The sequence below is a fragment of the Cervus elaphus genome, chromosome 27 (assembly GCF_910594005.1).
Source record: "Cervus elaphus chromosome 27, mCerEla1.1, whole genome shotgun sequence".
In the NCBI taxonomy this organism is placed as follows: domain Eukaryota; kingdom Metazoa; phylum Chordata; class Mammalia; order Artiodactyla; family Cervidae; genus Cervus; species Cervus elaphus.
The window spans coordinates 48693885-48721406 of NC_057841.1; the positions used below are offsets into that span (position 1 = coordinate 48693885).

Here is a 27522-nt window from a genome sequence, read left to right on the forward strand (position 1 = left end):
AGTCTCCCCGAGCAGAGCCGTGGGCATCCGCCAAAACGTGGGGGAGAGAACGGAGCGGACTTCCTTGCCGGCGTGACTCAAGGATTCAAACGCCAAGAGCGTCCTTCGGTAAACGCTTCAGGAGGGGTGAGTCCTGGGCAGCGCACAGAAAAGGGAGCGCCGACTTTCTCTTAGGGCATTGTCCGTGGCTTGTATTGACTGGCTTCCCGACCCCCACCCCGGGGCAAGACATTTCTTAGAAGGGAACTGCCTGAGCGGATACAGGGAGCGTGGGAAAACCCGGGAGGCCGATGCCGCGCGCCGGACGAGCTGCAGTGGGAGGAGCGTGGGGTCCGTCCCGCCAGATGGCGCTGTCTGGCTTCCTTTCGGCCTCCCGCGCTCGTCCCTAGAGGTTCCCCCGTCGCAGCGGCCGCTCTAGCCGGGCGGACTCAGGGCTCTGTGGTTCCGGGCGGAAGTGAGGCGCCGAGCGGAACGGCCTCTGGTGACATTTTCTCCGGGCGGCGCGGACGAGTGAAGGGACTTGGTGGAGGAGGCTGCGGAGGCGGTGGGGTTCGCTTTGGCCTCCCCTCCACCCCGGTTGGGGTCCTGACCGCAACCCTCTACCCGTCGCTGGAGCTTGCGCTGAGGAGAGAAGGCGACGGTGGGGCCGTCGCGTTCCGAGTCGCCGCGGCCCGGAGGGACCCGGCCGGGGGGGGCTCGGTGCGTGCCCCGACGGGGCGCGCGCGGAGCGGGCGACGAGGTGCGGGGTCGCTGAGCAACGCAGGTGAGACGCGAAGGGGCGCAGGGTCGAGGCCCGGCTCCGGGCCGAGCCGTGGGTCCCGGGCTGCTTGCCGGGGAAGCGGGGGGTCAGCTTCAGTGGGACGGGGTGCGGGCCGCGGGCGAGGCTTCTGCGGCGTTTCGGGCGCCAGGGTCGTGACGGGCAGGGCTGTCGGGCGCCGGTCTTCGAGCCTGGAACCCAGCGGGAGGCGCGACCCGGGTGGCGGTCGCCTGGAGGGGCGAAAACAGCCCGACCCCTGGCTCACCGGCTAGCCGGTGACCCTCGCGTCCTCCGGGCCCGGCGGACTCGGCGGGCCGAACCTTTCTCCCCGCTTCCCTGCCCCCGGTGGATTCCTTTCCCCGGCGGCTGGAGGTGTCGAAGCCCGTGGGCCGCGCTCGGGGGTTGGGGAGCGTCTTCGCGGCCCCGGAGTTGTCTTTCGCGCAACTTTCCGGGGCCCCGGGTGGCCGGGCGTAGCGGCCGCGGCGCCTTTGCCAACTCTGCTGGCCCCGCGAGCCGGGAATCTGGCGCCGACACCTGCTCGGACTCCTCTGAGAGCCCGGGCGGCCGCCCGAGCACCGCGGCTGCTAAGGCCTGGGAGGAGGGAGGAGGGCTCTCTCCGGCTTGACGCCGCCTGCGTTTTCGGGCGCTTCCACTACCTTCTTTGGTCGGCAGACGCCCCCCTGGTCAATGGGAGGGATGTGTCAGTGTCCAAAATTGACCTATTTCTGGCGAATTTGTCAACTATGTTTAGAAAAACCCGGCGAGGATGTAACCTGACGAGCCTCAACTTGGTCGTCATCATCTCTCTCTTTTCCTCAGTGGTACCTCGTACTTTGTACTTTTATTTTTTCGTAGCACCGATTTCAGTGTCTTGTTGGGGCGGCAACTCCCCACAGAACCTCAGCCCGTCATTCATTATCCTTTTTAAATCGTCCTTTCTGCTGTCACAGAATAGGTGCTCACAGGTTGAAGGAATGAACGTCTGTACCTTTTCCAGATTGAACCGCTTGAGCAGTTTGTGCTGGATGTGCTTTTAGTTTCTCTCCTGAGCTGCTGCTTTCTGAATCCTTCCACTTAGTAGGATGCAAAACCCACTGGTGATGCTTTGTCAAGGTTGGGCCTTTTCATTACAAATACACCGGGCAGTTTTGCTTAGGCGCTTGTGTAGTGTCGTGTGTTAACAGTTTGAAATTACTCTCTCTCTTCTCCTGGGATATTTTAAGGAGGGAGGCTATTAACTTTCTAATGTGGTTTTGCTGATCCTGGCAATCTGGATCCCTTCAGTAAGAACATTGCCTTTTAACAAGCATTTTTAGAGGCATACAGTTGTTAACCTGATGTCCTGAGGAGTGACAGTGTTGATCTTTTTTAGTAGGAAGTGTAATATTTTTGTCAAATAGTCTGGGTAATACAATACTTAGTTGAGTGTTTTATGCACAGTAAATATAAAATTAGGAATCAAATTTGAATTCAGGAAACTTAAGATGAAATTTACTGTGATGACCTATAGGCTACTTTATGAAGAGCTTTAGTGAAACTTCATGCAGTTTTGTAAAATGAGAAATAAAGACATTTCTAAATCATATTCCTTCAGAGTGCTTTTCAGTACCACTGTAATCTTGAGATGTGAAACCATACCTTTTTGATAATGTTAACAAAGAGGTAAACTTCAAAACATAAAATAGGAAAGGAGAAGCTTCAAGGTAATTACACCTGAAGTGTCAGCTAAATATGATTTCTTAATGGGAAAATTTTTTTTCTGACATCTTATTTGTGAAAAATGGGATGGACTAGATTTTGGAACTGGAAACTTTCTCTATTGTTAGCTTCATATTAAGCTCACAAGGTTACATTACTGACTAATTCAGTTTGTATTACTCTTAAATGCATTTATGAAAGAGTGTCATAATGCTCTTTCTTTTATAGTTTGCATGATTAAAGATAGATTTACCTTTAGATTCTAATTTAATGAGGTTCTGAGAGAACTGAGTGCTCAGTGTTTGTTCTTCAAAGGTTCTGTTTCATATGTGACATTATCCTTAGTGTATGACTAGTAACTTGTAGGGGGCTGTGTAAGTTACTCATTATTCCAGGGGTTGTTTTGCTGGGATCTTTAGTCTTATGGTTTTATTTTGATGTGTGCGTGAATAGAGTTGACATATGAGCAGTTAGAATGTTTTCTTTCTTTGAAAGTTTGGAAGTGATATATGTATGCGTACCCAGACACACACACGGGCTTCCCTGGTGGCTCAGTTAGTAAAGAATCGCCTGCAGTGCGAGAGACCTGGGTTTGATCCCTGGGTTGGGAAGATCCCCTGGAGAAGGGCATGGCAACCCACTCCAGTATTCTTGCCTGGAAAATCCCCATGGACAGAGGAGCCTGATGACTCTAGTCCATGAGATCACCAAGAGTCTGACATGACTCGGCGACTAAGCACACACACACAAACATACACACACACTGGAGACCGAGACCCCAAAGTTTGTAACTTTGATAAATCGTCTTAGACCTTCCTGATCTTCTTGCAGGTAACTGGCACCATGGAAACAGTTTATATTCATATTTACTGAATTGGCAGTAATTGAGAAAATCTGTAAAAGGTGAAAAATGTGTTACTATTAATGTGTTTTCTTTTGAACCACACTGATTTCGGTATTCTGTATTATTTTTGTAAGGGCCAAATAAACTTTACTGTGTAAGTAAAAATGAAATAGACGTTGATAATTGAGTAAAAAGCTATGAGACTGTAGAAGAGGGGAAGAGCCATTGTGAAAAGAGACCAAACATTCAGGTGGAACTTCTTCAGTCTCCCAGCACTGACTTATTGATTGCTTACCATGAGCCAGTAGTGCTCCAGCTGCTGCTGCTCTCTAGTGGTGAGTGTGACTGGCAGGCCTTGATGCTAAAGAAACTTAAAGGTTTTTTTTTCCTAAGCTTACACTGTTCTCGGTGTTGCACCTTCTGTAAATTTGGTCCAATGTGTAGTGCTGTGTATCCATCCTAATGGTATTACAGAGTATTTTCACTACCCTAAAAATGCTCTGTCTGTCCATCTCTCTATCCCACCCCACCTCCAACGACTGGCCATCACTGATCTTCTTACTGTCACCACTGTTTCACATTTTCCATGATGTCATATAGTTGGAATGATACAGTATGTAGGCTTTTCAGATTGGCTTTTACTTAATAATACATATTTAAGCTTCCTCTGTGTCTTTTCATGGCATAATATTTAGGTTGGTGCAAAAGTAATTATGGTTTTGCATTGTTGAACTTTGCTATTTGATATTGGAATACATTCTTAAATAAATGTGGTTATATTATACATCATTTAAAAAAATTTATTTGTTTGTTTATTTGACTGTGCCAGATCTGGTATGTATGTGTCATCTGGTTCCCTGACCAGGGATTGAACCCCGGCCCCCTACAATGGGAGCTGGGGAGTCTTAGCCACTGGAACCACCAGGGAAGTCCTGTTACACATCATTTTAATGGGCATTTTTCACTTTGTTTTTTTGCTAATGACTTGTTACTTGCTATTTACTTTATATTTATTTTAGACCATGGAAATGATGTTAGACAAAAAGCAAACTAGAGTGATTTGTTTATTCAAGTTCAAAATGGGTCTTATAGCAGCGGAGACAACGTGCAACATCAGCGATGCATTTAGCCCAGGAACTGCTGAGGGACGTACATTGCAGTGCTGGTTCAAGAAGTTTGCAAAGGAGATGGGAGCCTTGAAGCTGAGGTGTGTGGTGGCCGGCCATCCGAGTTGACAGTGACCAATTGAGAGCAGTCATCAAAGTTGATCCTCTTACAACTACATGAGAAGTTGCCAAAGAACTCAGCATCAGCCATTCTGTGGTCATTCGGCATTTGAAGCAAATTGGAAAGGTGAAAAACCTCAATAAATGGGTGCCTCGTCATCTGACTGAAAATCAAAAAAATCGTCGTTTGGAAGTGTCACCTGCTCTTCTGCTGTGTGACAGCTATGAACCATTTTTTGATCAGATTGTGGTGTGTGACAAAAAGTGGATTTTATGTAACAACTGGCAACAGCCAGCTCAGTGGTTGGACTGAGAAGAAGCTCCAAAGTATTTCCCAAAGCCCAACTTGCACCAAAAAGAGTCATGGTCACTGTTTGGTGCTCTGCTGCTGGTCTGGTCCACTACAGCTCTCTCAGTCCTGGCCAAACCGTTACATTTGAGAAGTATGCTCAGCAAATTGATGAGATGCACTGAAAACTGCACCTGCAGCCAGCACTGATCAGCAGAATGGGCCCAGTTCTTCTTCACAACAGTGCCCGACTGCAGGTCGCATAACCATTGCTTCAAAAGTTGAATGAATTGGGCTACAAAGTTTTGCCTCATATGCCACATTCACCTGACCTCTTGTCAACCGATTACCAATTCTTCAAGCATCTAGACAACTTTTTGCAGGGAAAATGCTTCCACAACCAGCAGGAGGCAGAAAATGCTTTCCAATAGTTAGTTGAATACTGAAGCATGGATTTTTACACTGTAGGGACAAACTGATTTGTTGGCAAAAATGTGTTGATTGTAATAGTTTCCAGTTGATTAATAAAAATGTGTATGAGCCTAGTTATAATAATTTAAAATTCTCTGTCTGAAACTGCAGTTACTTTTGTACAAACCTAATCATTTCTTTGTAGTGTTGAATACTGTACCTTTGTCTGGATCTACCACCTGAAGGTTGGTAGGTTGAAGAAACTTGAGCATTTAAACTTGGAACTGGAAATAGATTTCCAGGTGGACATTCCAGGCTAGGGAACAGCCTAAGCAAAGTTGTGAGTATCAGTGATTTTGGATGGTGTGGCCAGTGCCTTGAGTTTACAGAGGGATAGATGTAAGCTCAGTGGGGTATCAAATCAAATTATCAAATTTTCAATCAAATTTGATAAATTTAATATTTTCCTTTAGTTGTCAAATTCCAGTCTTAAATGTGATTGGTGTCATGAAACTTTTCTAAATCCTTTTATCTTTAATTGAAACTATTTACCTTACTCTTCAGAAATTATTGAACTTAGGGAAGTAAACAGTGTTTTCTGCTTCTGTGTGGGCAATTTCTTTTACCAGAAGTGAGATTGATGTTAAGTCAGTTTTCACATATGGCTTACAGGTCCTTGTGGTAAAAGAAAGGAACAAGATGAAACTAAAATTACCTTGCTTGTTTTACTCTCTTGTATTTCTAAACTGCCAGGAGAGAGAATATGTATTATATATATTATGCATATTTATTGTAGCATTTTAATAGAAGTGAATAATAGGGTGATTTTAAAATAATTTGCAATGTGTGTTATTTATTGAACTGCGTATGTGATTTACAGTGTTGTGTTAATGTCTGTTGTAAAGTGATTCAGCTGTGTATGGGTATATATGTATGTGTGTGTATATATATATACACATTCTTTTTATATTATTTTCCACAATGATTTATCACCGGATATCCAGTGTAGTTCCCTGTGCCGTCCAGCAGGACCCCATTGTTCATCCATTCCGTATATGCTAGCTTGTATTGCATAACCCCAGTCTCTCTCCATTCCCCGCCTTGTCTTGCTCCTGCCAACCACAAGTCTATTATCTGTTAATAGAGTTTAAGTTTTGTTTCTATTCTCTTTCATGTCTTTATTCAAAATAGATACCTCATACCTCTTTGCTCAGATTCTGTCACTTGAAATAGCCAATAGATAGATGATGCAAGTCCTGAGTTACTCATTTGACCTTATTTACTTTTAAAACTACTTGGATGAGTGTTTTCTAGTTGTGCTGTGTGCTTAGTTGCTCACTCGTTTCAAACTCTTTGCAACCCTATGGACTGTAGCCCGCCAGGTTCCTCTGTCCACGGGGATTCTCCAGGCAAGAATACTGGAGAGAGTTGCCATGCCCTCCTCCAGGGGATCTTCCCAACCCTGGGATCAAACCCAGGTCTCCCACATTGCACGTGAAGATTAGTCAAAAGTAGAAATCTGTCTGCAGAACTTAATTTGAGGGTGGGGCAGTCATACCTGGTTAAACTAAAACCCATTTTCTGAGCACTCAGGCACCAGGTGGAGATGGGCACAAAAATAAAAGAAATTTATGCTGAAGGAACTCAAATCTAGGGAACCAGATGATTTCTGTTCTTTCCTGCTCTAAAATGTGGAGAAGAAAGCCATGATGTAAAAAAAAAAAAATAAAATGTGGAGAAGAAAAGTAGGCTGTAGGAGGAAAAAAGTATTGGATAACCAAACAACTAGTGTATGGAATTAGTCTTTTCATTTATAAAATAATTTTAGATCAGATATTGGAAAATGACTTTTTTTTCTTAAACGGGTCTGTAAGAGTAAAAGAAAATGATTGGAGACTTGAATGTTCTTTTTTGTACCTCCAGTTCGTGTACCAAATACTTTTTTCTCTGCCTGGACTTAAAGTCCGTGTATTGGTAAATTTGTTTTGACTATTGTTCAAAGAGCAACAAAATTAAATGTTAGATCTTGTTTATTTACGGCAGCCATTCCCAAGAATGTGGATAAACTAGGATTGTGTTTAGGTGAGACAGAAATTCAAGTTTTCATTAGCATGGTTAACATTCGGGAAACCAGGTACTGACCAAAGGAATCAGTAGAAGTTACTTTTTTACTGAGTTGTCTGGCTTAAAAAGAAAGCATGTATGATGTCCAGAATCAACGTTTTGTTAGGTGTGTTATAATTAGAGAAAGGTATTGTTGAGCATAGGGAAGTTGGGTGTGGACTAAAATTCTAGGAAAACAGGACTGTTTTCCTTTCTGTACTAAGAACAAGAACCTCATGTGGTCAAGATTTTAAGCAGTATCCTGTCTGCCTTAGTTTTAACCTAGCATAGAAGCATAGTTTATTCTTAAATCAGCATTATATCATCAAGGGTTTCCCATTATCTATCTCTACTATTTGCTATGAGCCTGAGGGCATGGTGGGTTTTGGCAATATTTTGGGGACCTCAGGTCCCAGCATGTGGTCACCCATCTTTATTTGTACCCTCTTCTGAGGGAGATAGAAAATGGCCAGAGCAGAAATCTTGGAGGAAATCTAGAACCTGTGTTTTTAAAATTATTCTTGATTTACACTAATAGTGCTTATGAGTACTTAGAGGGTCTGTCGTTAGCACTGGTGCATTCTTTGCATTTGGTAACTTCCTTGGCTTCTTTCTTGTTGCTAGTTTACTCACAGCCCTGGTGTTGGGCCAGATACGTGTCAGTAGTGGTAGTATCCGCAACATGAAGTGATTTGAGCAGCCGTTATCACTTGTGGCCTATTTATAGAGCTTATATCAGTGGAGAAGAGGTTGGCTGGCAAGCAAGTAAAGCTGTTCTCTTCCCCTGGTTGCAATCTCATAATTTATTTTTCAGTTCCGAGTAGGCCAGATCCATTCAGCTGCATTAATTTTTAGTGTTCCTTTTCTGTACGCTAACCCTTTTGCACTCTAGTGTGTTTTAGTCACCTTCACTTTTGAAGGAAAAAAACCAAATAACTTATCACACTGAAAAATAGTTAGCAGTACTTCCTTGATGGCATCTGCTATTCAATGTTCAGATTTCTTCTATCTCATGAGTGTGTTTTTACAGTTATTCAGATTGAGTCCAGTAGGTCTCTGCATTGTTTTGTAATCTATAGGTGTCACCCCCCGCCCCCCCCCCCCCCCATTTCTTTTTCCTGGCCAATTATTTGTTGAAAAAACAGGAGCCTTCCCGCAGTTTGAATTTCCAGTTAACATTGCTGTAGTGGTACACCAGTCTCCCGTGTTTCTTGTTAATTGATATTAGGTTTAAAGGTTGAGCAGATTTGGTTTCTATAATATATTATCTCTTTTCTCATTTTTTCTATTTTTTCTTCGATGGGGCAAAAATGTTTTATAGGTGATGCTGCATACTTGCATCAGGAGACACTTAATGTTTGGTTCTTTGCAGTGTTAGCAGCTGTAATGCTCATTGTCCATTACTTACTCATTGTTCATTGTTCTTTACTCTGAATGCCTTTCATCATTCCTAGTTCTGAGTCTTTTATACTGTCTTGCTTATAGTTATAGCCTCTTCAACCTTTTTCTTTTGAGAGCTGAGGGAAAGGAAGAGATGAGTTGCTGTGTAGAAAAGGGTTGTTTCCACTGTATTCTAAGTCTGTAGATGTTTTTATTTCAATCTTGATCTTTTTTTAAATACATTTATTTATTTATTTTGGCTGTGCTTGATCTTTGTTGCTGTGTGAGCTTTTCTGTAGTTGCAGCGAGCGGGATCTACTCTCTAGTTGCAGTGCGCAGACTTCTCATGGCAGTGGCTTTTCTTGTTGCAGAGCATGGGCTCTAGGGCATGACGGCTTCAGTAGTTGCGACGTGTGGGCTCAGTAGTTGAGGTTACTGGGCTCTCGAGCGCAGGCTCAGTAGTTGTAACACACGGGCTTAGTTGCTGTGCAGCAGATGGGGTCCTCCTGGATCAGAGATCGAACTTGTGCTTCCTTCGTTGGCAGATGGATTCTTTACCACTGAGCTGTGAGGGAACCCCCATCTCGAGTTGTGATTTCTGCACTGTCCACATTATCTATGCTACAACTTCTCAGTGGAAAAGCTTACCCCAAATCCTGACAAATAATTGAAAGAAGTCCTTTGAAAACAAAGTTTATTTTGAGATATTGGTACTTAAGAATACTGTTGTCATTAGAGTATGTTAGTATTTATGTATATAAAATAGAAAAGAGATTAATTTTTCTATTTTAAATGATTTGGGAACATCACAGTTGTAGTAGAATGTCTTCTAAGAACTAAATCTCTGGAGAGGGGTTTTTATTTTGATTTTTAGTAAAATACTGTTTTTTACATTGTTTGCGTTATGTGGCTTAAGATGCTTAGTTTCATGGTGTCTGGTTTTGCATCCTTATAAATATGCAGTCACTTTATATAGTGTTCTAAATGTAAGGGAGCAGCTTTACCACACTTTCAGCAGTTGTGTCTGTTTTGTCTATTTTATCTGGAAAGATAAAAGGGGAATTACTCTATTAGAAATCATGCTGATTCTATGTGATGGAATATATGTACATATATATATTAAACTTCTCTATTTTATTTTTAATTACTTTTTTGGCTGTGCCATGCAGCATGTGGAATCTTTACTGCCCTGACCAGGGATCAAACCCATGCCCCTTGCAGTGGAAGCATGGAGTCTTAACCACTGGACCACCAGGGAAGTCCATCTGATGGAATATGTTTTTATATACAAGTCACTAGTACTACTAAGCAAACACAGTATTTCATTAGTTGTCTTGGTGATATTTTTAAGTGATTCAGTTCATCAATTCAACCAGTATTTGTTGTTTGTTTTTTTTTTCAACCAGTATTTGTTAAACATTATGTTAGGAACTGTAGGGAATGGAAGGTGATTAACATAATCTCTGTTTTCAAAGAAGATTGTAATATAATGGGGCTGGGGAAGGTGAATAAAACCATTGATACAAATACATTGTATCTTTAATTGCTTTCATCATAATGTATTATTTCTCTTCTCCCCATTTATAAGGTAAATACTTGATTTCTTGGGGTTAAATATTCTTGGTCATTATGTGTGTTTGTGGAGGGGGAGGTTGTTTTCTTTAAAATATTACCTTCTTACAGCAGTATATTTGTGTGCCACAGTCAGAAAAATTGGTTAATAATTGTTAGATGCTATTTTTTTTGTATAATTGCTAGTATTGTGATTCTCTCCCACCATTAGATTTTCGCAATATCTACTCTGATATCCAACTTGTATAACACTGTAGAATCACTTTTTATGACAGTCTTTCTGTGACAATTGCCCATCGTAGCCGGAAGTAAGCACACAAGACTGTTTGAAAGCCCTGCTTCATTCTAGGTTTTTTGTTTTTTTTTTTCTTTCCTTTTTTTTTTTCATTCTAGTTTTATCTTAACAGATTGCAGTGCTGTCTCTGGTCCCAGTCTCCTGTTCCTGTTTGTTGGGGAAAAAAAAAGAATAAAAAAAAAATAAAAACAAGGGCTCAGTGGTAAAGAATCTGCCAGCCAATATACAGTCACTTTATATAGTGTTCTAAATGGAAGGGAGCAGCTTTACTAGGCTGTTTGCAGATGGGTCTGTTTTGTCTATTTTATTTGGAAAGATAAAAGGGGAATTACTCTATTAAAAATAATGCTGATTCTATGTAATTTTTTTTAAACTTCTCTTTTATTTTTAATTTACTTTTCGGCTGTGCCATGCAGCATGTGGAGTCTCACTGCCCTGACCGGGGATCGAGCCCATGCCCCTTTCAGTGGAAGCATGCAGTCGTAACCACTGGACAGGAGACGCAGACTTGTTCCATGGTCTGGGATGTTCCCACATGCAGCTAAAACCAAAAGCCTGTGATCCACAACTCCTGAGCCTGTGCGCTAAAGCCCAGGAGCCACAACTACCAAAGTCCAAGGGCCCTAGAGCCCTTGCTCCGCAACAAGAGGAACCACTGCAGTGAGAAGCCCAAGCACCGCAAGAGAGTAGCCCCTGCTTCTGCAGCTAGAGAAGAGCACACACAGCAACAAAGACGTGCCAACACAGACATAAATAAAATAAAATAAAAACCCAAACCAGGCAAAGCTTCAAGGCACTTCAGGCCTTTTTAGTTTCTAGGTGTAGAGTAGGCAAAGTTTGACAAAGATACAAGAGTGGTTTTAACTGATGACTGATTGTCAGGAGTTTTTTCTTTTTAAAACCTCGATTCCAGTTACATATTAGGGAAGTTACTACTACTTAAAAAATGAGTTAGCAGTAGATGCAAGCTATAATCTGTTTCATATCATTACTGTCTTGAAAGGAGGAAATTCTGTTATCCTAGAGTTAGCTACAGTCTTATTGGTGGTCACATGACTTTAAGTCTCAGTGGCTCAGATCATGAACTCCTTATTGCCAAATTCAGACTTAAACTGGAGAAAGTAGGGATAACCACTAGACCATTCAGGTATGACCTAAATCAAATCCCTTATGACTATACAGTGGAAGTGAGAAATAGATTTAAGGGACTAGATCTGATAGAGAGCCTGATGAACTATGGTCGGAGGTTCATGACATTGTACAGGAGACAGGGATCAAGACCATCCCCATGGAAAAGAAATGCAAAAAGGCAAAATGGTTGTCTGAGGAGGCCTTACAAATAGCTGTGAAATGAAGAGAAGCGAAAAGCAAAGTGAAAAAGGAAGGATATTCCCATTTGAATGCAGAGTTCTAAAGAATAGCCAGGAGAGATAAGAAAGCCTTCCTCAGCGACCAATGCAAAGAAATAGAGGGAAACAACAGAATGGGAAAGACTAGAGATCTCTTCAAGAAAATCAGAGATACCAAGGGAACATTTCATGCAAAAATGGGCTCAATAAAGGACAGAAATGGTATCGACCTAACAGAAGCAGAAGATATTAAGAAGAGGTGGCAAGAATACACAGAAGAACTGTACAAAAAAGGTCTTCACGACCCAAATAATCACGATGGGGTGATCACTCACTTAGAGCCAGACATCCTGGAATGTGAAGTCAAGTGGGCCTTAGAAAGCATCACTACGAACAAAGCTAGTGGAGGTGATGGAATTCCAGTTGAGCTATTTCAAATCCTGAAAGATGATGCTGTGAAAGTGCTGCACTCAATATGCCAGCAAATTTGGAAAACTCAGCAGTGGCCACAGGACTGGAAAAGGTCAGTTTTCATTCCAATCCCTAAGAAAGGCAATCCCAAAGAATGCTCAAACTACCACACAATTGCACTCATCTCACACGCTAGTAAGGTAATGCTCAAAATTCTCCAAGCCAGGCTTCAGCAATAGATGAACCAAGAACTTCCAGATGTTCAGGCTGGTTTTAGAAAAGGCAGAGGAACCAGAGATCAAATTGCCAATATCCGCTGGATCATCGAAAAAGCAAGAGAGTTCCAGAAAAACATCTATTTCTGCTTTATTGACTACGCCAAAGGCTTCGACTGTGTGGATCACAATAAACTGGAAAATTCTGAAGGAGATGGGAATACCAGACCACCTGACCTGCCTCTTGAGAAATCTGTATGCAGGTCAGGAAGCAACAGTTAGTCTGGACATGGAACAACAGACTGGTTCCAAATAGGAAAAGTAGTACGTCAAGGCTGTATATTGTCATCCTGCTTATTTAACTTATATGCAGAGTACATCATGAGAAACGCTGGGCTGGAAGAAGCACAAGCTGGAATCAAGATTGCTGGGAGAAATATCAATAACCTCAGATATGCAGATGACACCACCCTTATGGCAGAAAGTGAAGAAGAGCTAAGGAGCCTCTTGATGAAAGTGAAAGAGGAGAGTGAAAAAGTTGGCTTAAAGCTTAACATTCAGAAAGCTAAGATCATGGCATCTGGTCCCATCACCTCATGGGAAATAGATGGGGAGACAGTGGAAACAGTGTCAGACTATTATGGGGGCTCCAAAATCACTGCAGATGGTGATTGCAGCCATGAAATTAAAAGACACTTACTCCTTGGAAGGAAAGCTATGACCAACCTAGATAGCATATTGAAAAGCAGAGACATTACTTCGCCAACCAAGGTCCGTCTGGTCAAGGCTGTGATTTTTCCAGTGGTCATGTATGGATGTGAGAGTTGGACTGTGAAGAAAGCTGAGTGCCGAAAAATTGATGCTTTTGAACTGTGGTGTTGGAGAACACTCTTGAGAGTCCCTTGAACTGCAAGGAGATCCAGCCAGTCCATCCTGAAGGAGATCAGTCCTGGGTGTTCATTGGAAGGACTGATGCTGAAGCTGAAACTCCAATACTTTGGCCACCCCATGTGAAGAGTTGACTCATTGGAAAGGACCCTGCTGCTGGGAGGGATTGGGGGCAGGAGGAGAAGGGGCCGACAGAGGATGAGATGGCTGGATGGCATCACCGACTCGATGGACTTGAGTTTGAGTAAACTCCGGGAGTTGGTGATGGACAGGGAGGCCTGGTGTGCTGCGATTCATGGGGTCGCAAAGAGTCAGACACGACTGAGTGACTGAACTGAACTGATATAAGAAGTAAATATTTTTAACAAAAATATAGGAACAATCCAATTGCTTTGATTTTTAGTGCTAGGAAAGTGCATCATTTTTGAATCTTAAATTTGGTAGTAAAAGTGTGTAGTTGAATATTTAAACTATAAGGCAGCTAACAATTTTTAGATTTTCAAGCTAAGCCTATTTTTAAAAAAGAACTTTAAAAAAATGTTTTTAGAAACTTCCCTGGTGCTCCAGTGGTTAGGACTCCGTGCTTTCACTGCCGTGACCCTGCATTGAATTTCTGATCAGGCAGTGCAGCCAAATAAAAATTTGTTTAGATTGCAATGAAGCTATTTAAACTGCATATCCTTTGCTTAATAACTCCTTTTCTCTTCTTTTTTGGCATAGTTTTTACTTTACAAGATTAACCATTTGGCATGCGTTGGGCATAATATTAAATAAGTACAGTGGATGAAAAACTATACTATTTTCTTCACATATATATATATAAAGATAACAAAGAAATGGTGGTTGTGTGGTTTCTAGAAAATGAATCAAAACAATGGATGTTTTGTTTTTAGGGAAAGCTATCAGAGGAGCAGTCTTGTTTACCTTCTTAAGTGTAAGATGTAGATATATTTTGTTATGCAAAAGATGTATTCTTATATATTTGTGGGAAAAACAAATCATGAAGTGGCTTGGTGTTTTTTGGAGGGCCAAGCCACACCACGGGTAGGGTCCTAGTTCCCTCAGCAGTGATGGAACTTGTGCCTCCTGCAGTGGAAGCAGAGTCTTAACCGCCGGACTGCTGAGGAATTCCTGGTGTGTGTTACTTAAATATTACCAGCTTGTAGTAATTGAGTCATAGATCTAAGCAAGGATATGGCATGTATTTGCTTATCTGGTGGCTACTGTTTTGAAAAAACAAATTCATTTCTGAAGCCTTGTACCAAAAAAAAAAGCCTTGTATCATTGTTAGGTATATTTGAAAGACACGTGCTGTGCCGATGATGCGTTTGTAGTTAAATCAGTGCTGAAGTAACTTCACAGTAGCAGTTTGTCCTTAAGAATTTTAAACGATTCATACATTATTAACAAATATGTGAGATTTTAAAATGTCAACTTAATTTAAAAAATGAAGATATCCTTAAGATTCTATTTTAATAAAACATTTTATTTTAAAATGAAGTGGAACTTCTTATCCACAGGGCCTAGCACAATGCCTTTTGTTTAATAAATGCTGATTATATGTTTAAGGACAAGACTTCTCTGTTCAGTGGTTAAGACAGTGTGCTTCCACTCCGGGGGACATGGTTTGATCCCTGATCAGGGAACTAAAATTCTGCATGCTGCAAGGCCAAAAACAAACAGACAAAAATAATATGTTCAAGAGATATTATATACCTACTACACATTGGGTGGGCTTCCCTGGCGGCTCAGACGGTGAAGCATCTGCTTGCAGTGTGGGAGACCCGGGTTTGATCTCTGGGTCAGGAAGATCCCCTGGAGAAGGAAACAGCAACCCACTCCAGTATCCTTGCCTGGAGAATCCCATGGACAGAGGAGCCTGATAGGCTGTAGTCCACGGGGTCGCAAAGAGTTCGGCATGACTGAGCGACTTCACTCACTCACTTACTCACTCACACATTGGGTGTTTTTCTAGTGGTTTGGTTATAATAATGCGACAAAATCTATGCCTTCTTGTATCTTACAGTCTATGAAGCATACAGGCAATAAACAAGACATATCAATAAGCAAGATAATTTTAGGTACTTAAAGAATAATGGGCTATGGGTGAGAGGATGCATTTGATGCATTCAGGGAAGGCCTTTTTTAATGTGAAATTGAAATGTGAATATTTGCGAATACCTGAAATATTAGAGCCAACCTCAAAAAGAGCTGGGAGGGAGTTCTTTCCTGGCAGTTTGAACAGCAAGTACAAAATACCCTGAATCTGAAAAGATGTGTTGAAGAATTTGGAGCCTAAAGAGACAGAGATGATGCTGAAGTGAAGTTTGAGCAATACATACCTTGTAAGCCAAAAAAAATTCAAATTTTATTCTAATTGTAAGGAAATTTATATAAAGAAACTCCCCACAGTTTCTAAGCAAGTAGCAGTCTTGTCTGCCCTCTCCAGTGTAAAATGTGGATGTGCCTTGATTTACGCAGGTGATATATTCTTGTATATTTGTGGACAAAGCTAAATTTTAGCACCAGGTTCCCCACAAATATGTGTGCATGATCGGTGGTCTTTCTGGCTGCCCAGAAGCAGGTCATCTACAGACAGTTTAACAACAAAAACCAAATTTTGAATATCAGACTTCAAATACATTACAAAAACTTGTTTTGAAAGGAATCTGTGTTAAAACTTTATCTTTTAAATATAACCTACTTTATCTTTTATAAATATCCAGGTGTTCAGAATTTTTTTTGTTTTGGTTAAAGGAGACTACTTGTGTAGCATGATCTAGTCTTAGGTTGAGAAGCAGGTTGGAAATTCAGAAACTGTTCTAAATATATCTGTCTAAATATATCTAAATATAACTTGGCCATTGACCTACATAGTCTTTTCTTAGAAATGAGGATTATACATTTCAGGTTAACTATGAACAGTAATTAATAAAAATAAGATTTCTGAAATCCTAAATAGAATTGTTTAGATAAGTTGTCAGTGTGGATAGATCACTTATTCTGTGTATCTTTTTAAATTACAGCTTTTATAAAAGCCTACAAGTAGGCAGTAAAACATTTACGAATTTCTTTTTTAAAAAAATATATTTATTTTATTAATGGAGTCCTGTGACTCAAAGTACTATCATATTCACTGATATGGTTTTCTAAAACTGATTATTCAGGCATCAAGCATTTGCTAAAGGATGTCAGTATCCTCTTCAAATATGTAAGCTTTTTGAATTTGGTGAGCAAGTCAGAAAGTATACTACTACAGTTATATCAATGGAAAGTCTATGATTGAAAATACAGATTTCATTGGGAAGGAATCTGTATTCCTGAGATTAGAGCTGAAAGCAGTTCTTTGTTGCAGAAAGACTATCAATAGAATATTTATGAAGTAACTACCAATTTGTTTTTAAAATCATTAGTGACTGAAAGAAACATTATTTTAGGGAGTTTTTCAAATGAAATTTCCTATATCTTTAAAAAATATTCCTTGAAACTTTTTGAAAACATCAAGAGGCCTCAACTAATTCATTGAGTGTTTTATGTTGTGGCTAAAATTGACCAGCAGCACTAGTAGTGCCGCTTAGAGGCATTGGTTTTCTGATGCTGAGAAGCACAGGCCAAAGTAATGCAGTTTGTGCTCATGTTCCCTTTTCCATGAAGTCTGTGTAAGTAGAGCCACTAATTGCAGTGGTGTTCTGTATGCTATGACCCTAGTTTCTGTGGAGATGTTTATGCGGAAGATGACTGTAATATGTGTGTGTGTCACCATACGGATTTTTTTTAAAAGCAAAAATGAGCTCTGATAGGTTCGTTTAACTGTGGTAAGTCCAGTGTACAACTGGCCTAGTTGAGTCTCGGAGCTCATTTGATATCATCTGGGCACATTTTTCTGTTTTTCTCACTCTTTACTGCTCTTCTTTATGGGCTTCATTTCCGGCCAGGCATTCCTCTCATAAGGACACAGTTGGCCCTCATAGCAGCTTCTAAGCCCGCAAATTTCCTCAGCATTAATGAAAAAATTAATAGACTATATTTAGAGCAGTTTTTGATTTGTAGAAAAGTTTAGCAGAAAGTACAGAGAGTTCCTTTATGCCCCCCTCCTTCAGTTTCCCATGTTATTAACACTTGGCATTAGTTTGATGTTTACTGTTTATTACAATTGATGAGCTAACACTGATACATTATTAAAGTTCAAATTTGTATTAAAGCTCACTCTATTGAAAAAGAGACACTCTGTTGAATAACACAGTATAACAGTTCTCTGGGTTTTGACAAATGCCTGTCCATCATTACTGTGCTTCCTTGCTTAGTCCTATCTAATCTTTTGTGACCCCATGGACTATAGCCCTCCAGACTCCACTCTCTGTGGGGATTCTCCAGGCAAGAATACTGGAGTGGGTTGCCATGCCCTCCTTCAGGGGATCTTCCCAACCCAGTGATTGAACCCAGGTCTCCTCCATTGCAGGCAGATTCTTTACCAGCTGTGCTACCAGGGATTCTGCCATTACAGTATCCAACAGTAGTTTCACTGCCCTGAAGTTCTCCTTATTAATTCCTCCACCTTCTCTACTGCCCTCTGGGTAACTTCTGATTTTTTGACAGACTTTATTTTCTTGGGCTCCCAAATCACTGCAAATGGTGACTGCATCCATGAAATTAAAAGACGCTTACTCCTTGGAAGAAAACCTAGACCAACCTAGACAGCATATTAAAAAGCAGAGACATTACTTTGCCAACAAAGGTCCATCTGGTCAAAGCTATGGTTTTTCCAGTAGTCATGTATGGATGTGAGAGTTGGACCGTAAAGAAAGCTGAGCACCAAAGAATTGATGCTTTTGAACTGTGTTGTTGGAGAAGACTCTTGAGAGTCCCTTGGACTGCAAGGAGATCCAACCAGTCAATCCTAAAGGAAGTCAGTCCTGAATATTCATTGGAAGGACTGATGTTGAAGCTGAAACTCCAATACTTTGGCCAACTGATGAGAAGAATTGACTCATTGGAAAAGACCCTGATGCTGGGAAAGATTGAAGGCAGGAGGAGAAGGGACGACAGAGGATGAGATGGTTGGATGGCATCACTGACTCAATGGGCATGAGTTTGAGCAAGCTTCAGGAGTAGGTGATGTACAGGGAAGCCTGGCGTATTGCAGTCCATGGGGTTGCAAAGAGTCGGACATGACTGAGCGACTGAACTGAACTTTCTTATTACTTTATTTTTTTTTCTCTCTTTTTTTCTCATCACTTTAAATACATCATTCCATTTCCTTTTGGCTTGTAGAGTTTCTGTTGAGAAATCAGCTGATAGCCTGATGGGAATTCCCTTGTATGTTATTTGTTTTTGCCCTTGTTGCTTTTAATGTTTTATCTCTGTCTTTAGTTTTTGTCAGTTTGATTACTATGTATCTCGGTGTTCCTCCTTGGGTTTCTCCTGCCTGGGATTTCTGCGCTTCCTGGACTTGGCTGACTATTTCTTTTCCCATGTTAGGGACGTTTTCAGCTATTACCTCTTCAAATATTTTCTCAGGTCCTTTCTCTCTCTCTCCTGCTTTTGTGCTGTGCTAAGTCGCTCAGTCCTGTCCAACTCTTTGGGACCCTCTGGACTATAGCCAGCTAGGCTCCTCTGTCCTTGGGGGTTCTCCAGGCACGAATACTGGAATGGGTTGCTGTGCCCTCCTCCAGGGGCTCTTCCCAACCCAGGGATCGAACCCATGTCCCTTGTATTGCAGGCGGATTCTTTACCATCTGAGCCACCAGGAAAGCCCAAGAAGACTGGAGTGGGTAGCCTATCCCTTCTCCAGGGGATGTTCCCGACCCAAGAACTGAACCAGGGTCTCCTGCATTGCAGGACGATTGTTTACCAGCTGAGCTCCAGGGAAACCGCCTTCTCCTTCTGGGACCCCTATAATGCGAATGTTAGTGCCTTTAATGTTGTCTCAGAGGACTCACAGGCTGTGCTTATTTCTTTTCATCTTTTTTCCATATTCTGTTTTGTGGCAGTGATTTCCACCATTCTCTCCTCCTGGTCACTTTATCCCTTCTTCTGTATCAGTTATTCTTCTGTTGATTCCTTCTGGTGTATTATTTATCTCTGTTCATTTGTTCTTTAGTTCTTCTAGGTCTTTGGTAAACATCTCTTGCATTTTCTCAATCTTAGACTCCATTCTTTTCCTGAGATCCTGTGTTTTCTTCACCATCATTATTCTAAACTCTTTTTCTGGAAAGTTGCCTATCTCCACTTCATTTAGTTGTTTTTCTGGGGTTTTTATCTTGTCCCTTCATCTGGGACATAACTTTCTGCTTTTTCATACTGATTAACTTTCTGTATTGTGACTTTTGTTCTAGTTGTGGGATTTTGGTTCTTCTTGCTTCTACTGTATGCTCCTTGATGGTTGAGGCTGAGAGGCTTGTGTAAGCTTCTCTGGTGGGAGGGAATAGTGCTGGGAAAACTGGGTCTTGCTCTGGTTGACAGGGCCTTGCTCAGTAAAGCTTTAATCCAATTATCTGACAATGGTGGGGTTTCACTCCTCCCCTGGTAGCTTTTTGGCCTGAGGCGACCCAGCCCTGTGGGCTGTGGTCAGGTTAATGGCAGTCTTCAAGAGGGTTTATGCCAAGGGGGACCTTCCCAAACTGCTGCTGCCAATGCCCTAGCCCTGTGGCAAGCCCCTCCTGACCCACACCTCCATAGAAGACCCTCCAACACTAGCAGGTAGTTTTGGTTTAGTCTTCTGGGGTCATTGCTCCTTTCCTCTGAGTCTTGGCGCTTGGAAGGTTTTGTTTGTGTCCTCCAAGACTGGAGTCTCTGTTTCCCCCAGTCCTGTGGAAGTCTTGTAATCAAATTCCGCTGGCCTTCAAGTTACAGATTCCCTGGGGATTCCCAGTCCCTTTGTCAGATCCCCAGGCTGGGAAGCCTGAAGTGGGATTCAGAACCTTTACAACAGTGGGAGAACTTCTTTGGTATTTTTTTTTTTCCAGTTTGTGGGTTCCCTTGGCGGGAGTGGGATTTGAGTATATCATGATTGTGCCCCTCCTACTGTCTCACTGCAGCCTTGTGTTTGTTTTTGGACATGGGATATCTTTTATTTGGTAAATTCCAGTGTCCTCCTGTTGATGGTTGTTCAACAACTAGTTGTGATTTTGGTGCTCTTGCAGGAGGAAATGAGCACTCGACCTTCCACTCTGCCATCTTGAACCTCACAATTTTTCAAAGACTGTAGAATCTCTTTTCTGTTCACTGTTTTCTTCCTAGGTGAGCTGATATATTCAGCTGTCACCTCTGCTTACAGTGATAGTGTCCTCTTGTATTTCTGTTTGTTTATTTCCTTTGAGACTTGTGTTCCTATCAACATTATCTAACTTAAATCATAGTTGATTTTTTTGTCTTTTTACTTTTCTTATAGACTGCATCTTAGTTTGGGTGGTTACCCTGTACCCAATTGTATATGTCATTAACCAACCCAAGGAGTGGAGTGTTCTGTGTATGTCTTATGGGTTGAGTTTGTTAATAATGTTAAAAAATCTATATTCTTGTTGATTTCCTGCCTAGTTTTATCCATTTATAATGAGAATTGACATCTGCAACTATTAGTGTTAAGTTATCTCCTTTCTATTGGGTTGGTGTAAACGTAATTATAGTTTCAGACTGCGAATTTTAGGTCATTATAACTGGCTCAAACACATATTTATTAATCAAGGTAGGAACCATTACAGTCAACACATTTTTGCGGATGAGAAAGAAGTTTGTTTATTCCTGTAGCGTAAAAGCTGTGTTTCAGGATTCAATGAACTCTTGGAAAGCATTTTCTGCCCTCTGCTGGCTTTGGAAGCATTTTCCCTGCAAAAAAAAGTTGTCGAGATGCTTGAAGAAGTGGTATTTGGTTGGTGAGAGGGCAAGTGAATGTGGCAGATGAGGCAAAACTTCATAGCCTAATTTGTTCAACTTTTGAAGCATTGGTTGTGCGACCTGTGGTCAGGTGTTGTCATGGAGAAAAATTGGGCCCTTTCTGTGGACCAATGCTGGCTACAGATGGTGTGGGTTTTGGTGCATCTTATTGATTTACTGAGCATACTTCTCAGATGTAATGGTTTCCCTGGGATTGAGAGAGTTGTAGTGGATCAGACCACCAGTGACCATTAACTTTTTTTGGTGCAAGTTTGGCTTTGGGAAATGTTTTGGAGCTTCTTCTCGGTCCAGCCACTAAGGTGGTTGTTGCCGATTGTCTATTGTATAAAACCCACTTCAGCAACTTCTTGTGTAAGAGGATTAGCTTCCATGATTGCTCTCAGTTGGTCATTGTCAACTTCTGAAGCTGGCCACTGTGCTCCTCGTCTTCAAGACTCCTGTCTCCTTTGCAAAATTTCTTGAACCACCACTGCACTGTATGTTCTTTAGCAGTTTCTAGGTTAAATACATTGTTGATAATGAGAGTTGTCGCCACTGCTTTAGACCCATTTGAACTCTAATTTCTTATTCAAGAAAATTGATCAAATTTGCTTTTTGTCTAATGTCATTTAATAGTCTAAAATAATTACAAAATAAACAACAAGTAATAGGTCATTAGCAAAAAAAAAATAAGGCGAGAAATGTGCATTATGATTATGGATAACATAACATTTATTTAAGAAAGTATTCCAGTATCAAATGACAAATTTCAATAATGCAAAAACCACAGTTATTTTTGCAACAACATCATATTCTGTTAGTTTTTGCTTTATGTAGTTTGAACCTTTGTTAAGTGCACATATTTATAAGTAATGTATATATTTGCGGTTTTTATGTTTTCCTGATGCTTCTTTTGTATCATTATGAAGTGTCCCTCTTTGTCTCTAGCATTATTTCTTAATGTCAATTTTGTCTGATGTTGATATGTTTTAGCTTTCCTATGTTTGCTCCTTGCTAGTGTATCTTTTTCCACCCTTTTTAAAAAATTAGTCTATTTTTGAATCTAAGATATGTCTCTTGAAAACTGCATACAGTTAGATCTTTTTTATCCAGTCTGACAAACTCAGCCTGTTGATTGGAGTGTTCACGGCATTTATATTTAATGTAACTATTAATATGGTTAGATTTACTGTTGCCATTTTGTTATTTATTTTCTAACGGCTTGATTTTTGTGTGTTGTTGATCTTATGTATTTACTTTTACTGCTTTTTTTGGAGGTAGGGGTTTTTCAATTATATTTTCTGAGTTGTTTTCCTAGTGGCGACTCTGGGAATTGCATCTTTATCTTCACTATCACATTCTACTTCAGATTAATACTTATATCCAATAAAATACAGAAACAGTTCTGTATGGGAGAACTCCGTCTTTCCCCTCCTTTTTATGCTATTATTTTTATACATATAACATCTGTGTATATTATAAACCTAGTAATACAGTGTTGTAATCAAACATTTGTACAATCTTGTATTTTTAAAAAGAAGATTCTCTTAATGCACACATGTTGGCATTCTTGATGTTGTCCCATAAATTTCTAAGGCTCTTTTCATTGTTCTTTAATTTTTTAATTCTTCAGATTGTATATTTTCTATTGAGCTCTCCTTATGTTCCCTGATTCTTTTTCTTCTGCCTTGAATTGGCTGTTGTGAATTTTTCCTTTCCAATGGGCAAAATGTCCATTTAGTTCTTCTTTTATTGATTTCTGTCTTCTTACTGAGATTGTTTACTTGTGGAATCATTGTTACCACATGTTCCTGTAATTTTAAAAATCGTTCGCAGCTTTGCTGGGTTTTCGTCACTGTGCGCAGGCTTTCTTGAGTTGCAGCTTTCTCTTTGGGGGCTGTTCTTGGTTGCAGTGCTTGGGCTTCTCATTGCAGCGACTTCTCTTGTTGTGGCGCATGGGCTCTAGGCACATAGGCTTCAGTAGTTGTGGCACGTGGGCTTAGTTGCCCTGAAACATGTGGGATTTTCCCAGACCAGGGTTTGAACCCATGTCTCCTGCATTGGCAGGTGAATTCTTAACCACTGAACCACCAGGTAAGCCCATTTTCCTGTAATTTTTAAAGCATATTTTTCTTCACTTCTTTGAACATATTTCAAATAACTCTTTTGAAGTCTTTGTCTGCTAAGCCCAACATCTGAGGAAACTCATTTTTCTAGTGACTTTTTTTTTTGGCCACACCCTGTGGTGTGCAGGATCTCAGTTCCCCAACCAGGAATTCAGCCTGAGCCCCTGCAGTAAAAGTGCCAAGTCCTGACCACTGGACCACCAGGAAATTCCCTCTATTGACTTTTTATCTCCTGTGAATGGAGCACATTTCCTGCTTCTTTGGAAGTCTCTTAATTTTTTGTTGAAAACTGGACATTTTAGATAATATTGTAGCAACTTTGGATTCTGATTGTTTTTCCCTTTGAAAACATAGCTGTTTCTTCCTTTAGCTAACTGGGTAAATTTGTGAAATGTGTCTCTCCGGCAGTGTGTTGTTGCTATGTCTCTGCTTTTTGTTTTTTTCCTGTTTAAAATTTTAAGCCTGGTTGCTCTTATCCTTTCTAGTGTAGCTTATTGGCTAGTCAGTGCTTGGACGGAGCTGTGCTCAAACACCTCGTTCCTGGAAGGATTTTTGTTCTTTGTTGATGGACCTGTATGTGGATGGGGGAACACATTTTAAAGTTCAGGCCATTTTCAAGTCTGCCTGGGCTTTTACTTTCTGTTGGACCCTTTGGCATCTCCTCTGGATTATCATGCAGCCTCAGCCAAGAATATGCTGAACCTCATTTGTGACTGCATCCCCAGGTTAGTAGATCCTAAGACTGCCTTGATTTCTTGCTGCTGAGATCGCAGTTACACCTACAGTGCCCCGGAACAGGTGTGGTTGTCCGCCCCAAACTGAAGGAGGCCCCTTTGTTAGTGCCAGCTGGCAGGTCCTGAGGGCATGCCCCATATCTATAAGGCGGAACCTACTGAGCTACAGGTGGGGGGAAACGGGAGCAGCCTCAGGCAAGACGGAATTTCACTCTTCTTAATCCAAATTTTGCAGGTTTTCAAGCATCAGCACTTCTGTTTGTGTATGTTTTTGACTGATTTCCAGAGCACTGAAATTGACTGCTTCTGTAAATTTTGTCCTGCTTTATAGTTTCATTTTGGGGAGAAGATTTGCTGACCCCCCTCACTTGCCCATGGGCTTCCTTTATAGCTCAGTTGGTAAAGAATTCCTCTGCAATGCAGGAGACCCCGGTTCAATTCTTGGGTCGGGAAGATCCCCTGGAGAAGGGAAAGGCTACCCACTCCAGTATTTTGGCCTGGAGAATTCCATGTATAGTCCATGGGGTCGCAAAGAGTTGGATGCAACTCAGCAACTTTCATTTTCGCTTGCCCACAGCCAGAGGTCTTGCCCTGTTATACTTAGGAACCCTGTGTACTCATAATCCATCACATCTCTCTCACCCAGAGGTAACAACTGACTTGACATTTTGGTAACCATTTCCTTTCTTCTTACCACACAAGTAGGTGCTTCCCTGGTAGCTCAGTGGTAAAGAATCAGTCTCCCAATGCAGGAGATGCAGGTTCTATCCCTGGGTTGGGAAGATCCCCTGGAGAAGGAAATGGCTATCCACTCCACTATTCCTGCCTGGAAAATCCCATGATCAGAGGTGCCTGGCAGGCTGCAGTCCATAGAGTTGTAAAAGAGTCGAGCATGACCGAGTGACTAAACAACAACAACTGCGCATCTGTTTATCCATGTGTGATGTGTCTTTTCAGTTTGTCCAGTTTTGTACTTTATAAACATTGGATTATAGTGTAGGGTTTGTTTGTGTTTTTTTCAATTTGTATTTTCTTCTTTTTTTTTTTTGTTTCAGTTCAGTCAGTCATGTCCAACTCTTTGCGAACCCAATGGGCTGTAGCATACCAGGCTTCACTATCTCCTAAAGTTTGCTCAGACTCATGTCCATTGAGTCAGAGATCAGTCATCCACTCATCTCATCCTCTGTCACCCCTACTCCTGGCCTCAATCTTTCCCAATGTCAGGGTCTTTTCCAACAGGTTGGCTCTTCACATCAGGTGGTCAAAGCATTGGAGTTTCAGCTTCAGCATCAGTGCTTTCAAGGAATATTTAGGACTGATTTCCTTTAGGATTGACTGGTTTGATCTTGCAGTCCAAGGGACTCTCAAGAGTCTTTGGTGTGGTATAAAAGTATCAATTCTAAGAAAAAAAAAAGTATCAATTCTTCAGTGCTCAGCCATCTTTATGGTCCAACTCTCACATCCATACATGACTACTGGAAAAACCATAGCTTTGACAATATGTACCTTTGTTGGCAGAGTGATATCTGCTTTTTATTTTTTTTTAATTTTATTTTTTTCTCTGCTTTTTAATATTGTGTCTAGATTCATCATAGCTTTTCTTCTAAGGAGCAGGTGTCTTTTTCGTGGCTGTAGTCACCATTTGCAGTGATTTTGGAACCTAAGAAAATAAAATCTGCCACTGTTTTCCAGTTTTTCCCCATCCATTTGTTATGAAGTGATGGGACCAGGTGCCATGATTGTAGAGTTTTGAAAGTTGAGTTTTAAGCCAGCTTTTTCATTCTCCTCTTTGACCTTCATCAAGAGCTTTTTTAGTTCCTCTTCACTTTGTGCCATTAAAGTGGTATCATCTAGTATCTGAGGTTATTGATATTTCTCCCAGCAGTCTTGATTCCTGCTTGTGTTTCATTCAGCCTGGCATTTCACGTGATATACTCTGCATAGACGTTAAATAAGGAGGGTGACAATATACAGCCTTGATGTACTCATTTTGAACCAATTTTGAACCAGTCTGTTCTATGTCCAGTTCTAACTGTTTCTTCTTGACCTGCATACAGGTTTCTCAGGAGGCAGATAAGGTGATCTGATATTCCCATCTATTTAAAGAATTTTACACAGTTTATTGTGATCCACACAGTCAAAGGCTCTAGTGCAATCAGTGAAGCAGAGGTAGATGTTTTTCTGGAATTCCCTTGCGTTTTCTATGATTTAGCTGATGTTGGTAATTTGATCTCTGGTTCCTCTGCCTTTTAACATTCAGCTTGACCCTCTGGAAATTCTTGGTTCATGTACTGCTGAAGCCTGGCTTGAAGGGTTTTGAGCATTACCTTGCTAGTATGTGAAATGAGTGCAACTGTGCAGTAGTTTGAGCATTCTTTGGCATTGCCCTTCTTTGGGATTGAAATGAAAACTGACCTTTTCCAGTCCTGTGGCCACTGCTGAGTTTTCCAAATTTGCTGACATATTGAGTGCAGCGCTTTCACAGCATCATCTTTTAGTATTTGAAATAGCTCAACTGGAATTCCATCACCTCCACTAGCTTTATTTGTAACAGTGCTTCCTAAGGCCCAGTTGACTGGACATTCCATGATACCTGGCTCGAGGTGAGTGACCACAGCATCGCGGTTATCCGGGTCATTAAGACCTTTCTTGTACAGTTCTTCTTGCCACTTCTTGCCACCTCTTCTTAATCTCTTCTGCTTCTGTTAGGTCCTTACTGCTTCTGTCCCTTTTTGTGCCCATCTTTGCCTAAATGTTCCCTTGGTATCTGTAATTTTCTTGAAGAGACCTCTTCTTTCCCATTCTATTAATTTTTTATTGTTCACTTAAGAAGGCTTTCTTATCTCTCCTTGCTCTTCTTTAGACTCTGCATTCAGATGGGTATATCTTTCCCTTTCTCCTTTGCCTTTTCACTTCTCTTCTTTTCTCAGCTACTTGTAAGTCCTCCTCATACAACCATTTTGCCTTTTTTGGATTTCTTTTCTTCTTGGGGATGGTTTCGGTCAGCCCCTCCTGTACAATGTTATGAACCTCTCCGTCCATAGTTCTTCAGGTACTCTATCAGATATAATCCTTTGAATGTATTTGTCACTTCCACTGTATAATCATAAATGATTTGATTTAGGTCATCCCTGAATGGCCTGGTGGTTTTCCCTACTTTATTCAATTTAAATCTGAGTTTTGCGATAAGAAGTTCATGATCTGAGCCATAGTCAGCTCCAGGTCTTGTTTTTGCTGACTGTATAAAGCTTTTCCATCTTTGGCTGCAAAGAATATAATCATCTGATCTCAGTATTGACCATCTGGTGATGTCCGTTTGTAGAGTCGTCTCTTGTGTTGTTGGAAGAGCATG

General features: G+C 41.2%; 1 protein-coding gene across 3 annotated transcripts in view; it reads left to right on the forward strand.

Annotated features, from left to right (window-relative positions):
• Positions 1–451: 451 nt before the first annotated feature.
• C27H18orf25 (chromosome 27 C18orf25 homolog) overlaps positions 452–27522 on the forward strand; it is an 84561-nt gene continuing 57490 nt past the window's right edge. The window contains exon 1 of one of the 3 annotated variants that reach the window (XM_043889628.1): positions 452–763. The gene's annotated coding sequence lies outside the window, so the exon portion shown is untranslated. The remainder of the gene's footprint in view (positions 764–27522) is intronic. The other 2 variants (XM_043889630.1, XM_043889627.1) reach the window with 2 other exon arrangements.